The sequence below is a fragment of the Rhipicephalus microplus genome, chromosome 2 (assembly GCF_043290135.1).
Source record: "Rhipicephalus microplus isolate Deutch F79 chromosome 2, USDA_Rmic, whole genome shotgun sequence".
NCBI classification, from domain to species: domain Eukaryota; kingdom Metazoa; phylum Arthropoda; class Arachnida; order Ixodida; family Ixodidae; genus Rhipicephalus; species Rhipicephalus microplus.
Window position 1 is genome coordinate 8,321,889 of NC_134701.1, and position 6,000 is coordinate 8,327,888.

The 6,000-nt window shown below is 52.9% G+C and overlaps 1 non-coding gene across 1 annotated transcript; it reads left to right on the forward strand.

Moving 5' to 3' along the window:
* Positions 1 to 3,720: 3,720 nt before the first annotated feature.
* Positions 3,721 to 3,794, forward strand: TRNAN-GUU (transfer RNA asparagine (anticodon GUU)). The gene has a single exon. It is a non-coding gene; the product is annotated as a tRNA-Asn (tRNA).
* Positions 3,795 to 6,000: the final 2,206 nt, after the last annotated feature.

Here is a 6,000-nt window from a genome sequence, read left to right on the forward strand (position 1 = left end):
TCTTTGGGGTGATAGCTCTGAAGAAATGGTCTGACTGTGGTGAGAGTGGACTGTCTCTGTGGCGCAATTGGCTAGCGCGATCGGCTGTTAACCGAAAGGTTGGAGTTTCGAGCCCACCCGGTGGTGGTGCGGCGCTTTTTTTTCTTTGGACTGATAGCTTTGAAGATATGTTCTGATGGTGGTGAGAATAGAGCATGACTGTCTCCGTGGCGCAATTGGCTAGCGCGATCGGCTGTTAACCGAAAGGTTGGACTTTCGAGCCCTCCCGGGAGAGGTGTGTTGCTTCTTTTCTTTGCGCTGATAGCTTGGAAGATATGTTCTGATGGTGGTGAGAGTGGAGCACGACTGTCTCCGTGGCGCAGTTCGCTAGCGCGATCGGCTGTTAACCGAAAGTTGGAGGTTTGAGCTCACCCGGTGGTGGTGCGGCGCTTTTTTTTCTTTCCGCTGATAGCTTTGAAGATATGTTCTGATGGTGGTGAGAGTGGAGCAGGACTGTCTTCGTGGCGCAATTGGCTAGCGCAATCGGCTGTTATCCGAAAGATTGGAGGTTTGAGCGCACCCGGTGGTGGTGCGGCGCTTTTTTTTCTTTGGGGTGATAGCTCTGAAGAAATGGTCTGACGGTGGTGAGAGTGGACTGTCTCTGTAGCGCAATTGGCTAGCGCGATCGGCTGTTAACTGAAAGGTTGGAGGTTCGAGCCCACCCGGTGGTGGTGCGGCGCTTTTATTTGTTTGGTCTGATAGCTTTGAAGATATGTTCTGATGGTGATGAGAGTGGAGCAGGACTGTCTCCGTGGCGCAATTGGCTAGCGCAATCGGCTGTTAACCGAAAGATTGGAGGTTCGAGCCCACGCGGTGGTGGTGCGGCTCTTTTTCTTCTTTGGGCTGATAGCTTTGAAAGTATGTTCTGACGGTGGTGAGAGTGGAGCAGGACTGTCTCCGTGGCGCAATTGGCTAGCGCGATCGGCTGTTAACCGAAAAGTCGGAGGTTTGAGCCCACCCGGTGGTGGTGTGGCGCTTTTTTTTCTTTGGGCTGCTAGCCTTGAAGATATGTTCTGATGGTGGTGAGAGTGGAGCTGGACTGTCTCCGTGGCGCAATTGGCTTGCGCGATCGACTGTTAACCGAAAGGTTGATGGTTCAGCCCACCCGGTGGTGGTGCGGCGCTTTTTTTTTCTTCGCGCTGATAGCTTTGAAGATATGTTCTGATGGTGGTGAGAGTAGAGCAAGACTGTCTCTGTGGCGCAATGGGCTAGTGCGATTGGCTGTTAACCGAAAGGTTGGAGTTTCGAGCCCTCCCGGGAGTGGTGTGTTGCTTTTTTACTTGCGCTGATAGCTTTGAAGATATGTTCTGATGGTGGTGAGAGTGGAGTAGGACTATCTCCGTCCCGCAATTGGCTAGCGCGATTTTGTTGTTAACCGAAAGGTTGGAGCTTTGAGCCCACCCGGTGGTGGTGCGGCGCTTTTTTTTCTTTGCGCTGATAGCTTTGAAGTTATGTTCTGATGGTGGTGAGAGTGGAGCAAGACTGTCGCCGTGGCGCAATGGGCTAGCGTGATCGGCTGTTAACCGAAAGGTTGGAGTTTCGAGCCCTCCCGGGAGTGGTGTGTTGCTTTTTTCTTTGCGGTAATAGCTTTGAAGATATGTTTTGATGGTGGTGAGAGTGGAGCAGGACTGTCTTCGTGGCGCAATTGGCTAGCGCGATCGGCTGTTATCCGAAAGGTTGGAGGTTTGAGCCCACCCGGTGGTGGTGCGGCGCTTTTTTTTCTTTGGGGTGATAGCTCTGAAGAAATGGTCTGACTGTGGTGAGAGTGGACTGTCTCTGTGGCGCAATTGGCTAGCGCGACCGGCTGTTAACCTAAAGGTCGGAGGTTCGAGCCTACCGGGTGGTGGTGCGGCGCTTTTTTTCTTTGGGCTGAAAGCTTTGAAGTCATGTTATGATGGTGGTGAGAGTGGAGCAGGACTGTCTCCGTGGCGCAATAGGCTAGCGCGATTGGCTGTGAACCGAAAAGTTGGAGGTTCGAGCCCACCCGGTGGTGGTGCGGCGCTTTTTTTTCTTTGCGCTGCTAGCTTTTAAGATATGTTCTGATTGTGGTGAGAGTGGAGCAAGACTGTCTCCGAGGCGCAATGGGCTAGCGCGATTGGCTGTTAACCAAAAGGTTGGAGTTTCGAGCCCTCCCGGGAGTGGTGTGTTGCTTTTTTCTTTGCGCTGATAGCTTTGAAGTTATGTTCTGATGGTGGTGAGAGTGGTGCAGGACTATCTCCGTGGCGCAATTGGCTAGCGCGATTTCATTGTTAACCGAAAGGTTGGAGGTTGGAGCCCACCCAGTGGTGGTGCGGCGCTTTTTTTTCTTTGCGCTGCTAGCTTTGAAGATATGTTCTGATTGTGGTGAGAGTGGAGCAAGACTGTCTCCATGGCGCAATGGGCTAGCGCGATTGGCTGTTAACCGAAAGGTTGGAGTTTCGAGCCCTCCCGGGTGTGGTGTGTTGCTTTTTTCTTAGCGGTAATAGCTTTGAAGATATGTTCTGATGGTGGTGAGAGTGGAGCAGGACTGTCTTCGTGGCGCAATTGGCTAGCGCGATCGGCTGTTATCCGAAAGGTTGGAGGTTTGAGCCCACCCTGTGGTGGTGCGGCGCTTTTTTTTCTTTGGGGTGATAGCTCTGAAGAAATGGTCTGACGGTGGTGAGAGTGGAGCACGACTGTCTCTGTGGCGCAATTGGCTAGCGCGATCGGCTGTTAACCGAAAGGTTGGAGGTTCGAGCCCACCCGGTGTTGGTGCGGCGCTTTTTTTTCTTTGGTCTAGCTCTGAAGAAATGTTCTGACGGTGGTGAGAGTGGAGCAGGACTGTCCCCGTGGCGCAATTGGCTAGCGCGATCGGCTATTACCCGAAAAGTTGGAGGTTCCAGCCGTCCCGGGTGGGCTGTGTTGCTTTTTTTATTGCGCTGATAGCTTTGAAGATATTTTCTGATGGTGGTGAGAGTGGAGCACGATTGTCTCCATGGCGCAATTGGCTAGCGCGATCGGCTGTTAACCGAAAGGTTGGAGGTTCGAGCCCACCCGGTGGTGGTTCGGCGCTTTTTTTTCTTAGGGCTGATAGCTTTGAAGATATGTTTTTTTGTGGTGAGAGTGGAGCAGGACTGTCTCCGTGGCGCAATTGGCCAGCGCGATCGGCTGTTAACCGAAAAGTTGGAGGTTCGAGCCCTCCCAGGAGTGGTGTGTTGCTTTTTTCTTTGCGCTGATAGCTTTGAAGGTGTGTTCTGATGGTGGTGAGAGTGGAGCACGACTGTCTCCGTGGCGCAATTGGCTAGCGCGATCGGCTGTTAACCGAAAGGTTGGAGGTTCGAGCCCACCCAGTGGTGGTGCGGCGCTTTTGTTTTTTTGGGCTGATAGCTTTGAAGATATGTTCTGGTGGTGGTGAGAGGGGAGCAAGACTATCTCCGTGGCGCATTGGGCTAGCGCGATCAGCTGTTAACCGAAAGGTTGGAGTTTCGAGCTCTCCCGGGAGGGGTGTGTGGCTTTTTTCCTTTGCGCTGATAGCTTTGAAGGTATGTTCTGACGGTGGTGAGAGTGGAGCACGACTGTCTCCGTGGCGCAATTGGTTAGCGCGATCGGCTGTTAACCGAAAAGTTGGAGGTTCGAGCCCTCCCAGGAGTGGTGTGTTGCTTTTTTCTTTGCGCTGATAGCTTTGAAGATGTGTTCTGATGGTGGTGAGAGTGGAGCACGACTGTCTCCGTGGCGCAATTGGTTAGCGCGATCGGCTGTTAACCGAAAGGTTGGAGGTTCGAGCCCTCCCGGTGGTGGTGCGGCGCTTTTTTTTCTGTGGGCTGATAGCTTTGAAGATATGTTCTGATGGTGGTGAGAGTGGAGCAGGACTGTCTCCGTGGCGCAATTGGCTAGCGCGATCGGCTGTTAACCGAAAGATTGGAAGTTCGAGCCCACGCGGTGGTGGTGAAGCGCTTTTTCTTCTTTGGGCTGATAGCTTTGAAGGTATGTTCTGACGGTGGTGAGAGTGGAGCAGGACTGTCTCCGTGGCGCAATTGGCTAGCGCGATCGGCTGTTAACCGAAAAGTCGGAGGTTTGAGCCCACCCGGTGGTGGTGTGGCGCTTTTTTTCTTTGGGCTGATAGCCTTGAAGATATGTTCTGATGGTGGTGAGAGTGAAGCAGGACTGTCTCCGTGGCGCAAATGGCTAGCGCGATTTCGTTGTTAACCGAAAGGTTGGAGGTTTGAGCCCACCCGGTGGTGGTGCGGCGCTTTTTTTTCTTTGCGCTGATAGCTTTGAAGTTATGTTCTGATGGTGGTGAGAGTGGAGCAAAACTGTCTCCGTGGCGCAATGGGCTAGCGTGATCGGCTGTTAACCGAAAGGTTGGAGTTTCGAGCCCTCCCGGGAGTGGTCTGTTGCTTTTTTCTTTGCGGTAATAGCTTTGAAGATATGTTCTGATGGTGGTGAGAGTGGAGCAGGACTGTCTTCGTGGCGCAATTGGCTAGCGCGATCGGCTGTTATCCGAAAGGTTGGAGGTTTGAGCCCACCCGGTGGTGGTGCGGCGCTTTTTTTTCTTTGGGGTGATAGCTCTGAAGAAATGGTCTGACTGTGGTGAGAGTGGACTGTCTCTGTGGCGCAATTGGCTAGCGCGATCGGCTGTTAACCGAAAGGTTGGAGTTTCGAGCCCACCCGGTGGTGGTGCGGCGCTTTTTTTTCTTTGGACTGATAGCTTTGAAGATATGTTCTGATGGTGGTGAGAATAGAGCATGACTGTCTCCGTGGCGCAATTGGCTAGCGCGATCGGCTGTTAACCGAAAGGTTGGACTTTCGAGCCCTCCCGGGAGAGGTGTGTTGCTTCTTTTCTTTGCGCTGATAGCTTGGAAGATATGTTCTGATGGTGGTGAGAGTGGAGCACGACTGTCTCCGTGGCGCAGTTCGCTAGCGCGATCGGCTGTTAACCGAAAGTTGGAGGTTTGAGCTCACCCGGTGGTGGTGCGGCGCTTTTTTTTCTTTCCGCTGATAGCTTTGAAGATATGTTCTGATGGTGGTGAGAGTGGAGCAGGACTGTCTTCGTGGCGCAATTGGCTAGCGCAATCGGCTGTTATCCGAAAGATTGGAGGTTTGAGCGCACCCGGTGGTGGTGCGGCGCTTTTTTTTCTTTGGGGTGATAGCTCTGAAGAAATGGTCTGACGGTGGTGAGAGTGGACTGTCTCTGTAGCGCAATTGGCTAGCGCGATCGGCTGTTAACTGAAAGGTTGGAGGTTCGAGCCCACCCGGTGGTGGTGCGGCGCTTTTATTTGTTTGGTCTGATAGCTTTGAAGATATGTTCTGATGGTGATGAGAGTGGAGCAGGACTGTCTCCGTGGCGCAATTGGCTAGCGCGATCGGCTGTTAACCGAAAGATTGGAGGTTCGAGCCCACGCGGTGGTGGTGCGGCTCTTTTTCTTCTTTGGGCTGATAGCTTTGAAAGTATGTTCTGACGGTGGTGAGAGTGGAGCAGGACTGTCTCCGTGGCGCAATTGGCTAGCGCGATCGGCTGTTAACCGAAAAGTCGGAGGTTTGAGCCCACCCGGTGGTGGTGTGGCGCTTTTTTTTCTTTGGGCTGCTAGCCTTGAAGATATGTTCTGATGGTGGTGAGAGTGGAGCTGGACTGTCTCCGTGGCGCAATTGGCTTGCGCGATCGACTGTTAACCGAAAGGTTGATGGTTCAGCCCACCCGGTGGTGGTGCGGCGCTTTTTTTTTCTTCGCGCTGATAGCTTTGAAGATATGTTCTGATGGTGGTGAGAGTAGAGCAAGACTGTCTCCGTGGCGCAATGGGCTAGTGCGATTGGCTGTTAACCGAAAGTTTGGAGTTTCGAGCCCTCCCGGGAGTGGTGTGTTGCTTTTTTACTTGCGCTGATAGCTTTGAAGATATGTTCTGATGGTGGTGAGAGTGGAGTAGGACTATCTCCGTGGCGCAATTGGCTAGCGCGATTTTGTTGTTAACCGAAAGGTTGGAGCTTTGAGCCCACCCGGTGGTGGTG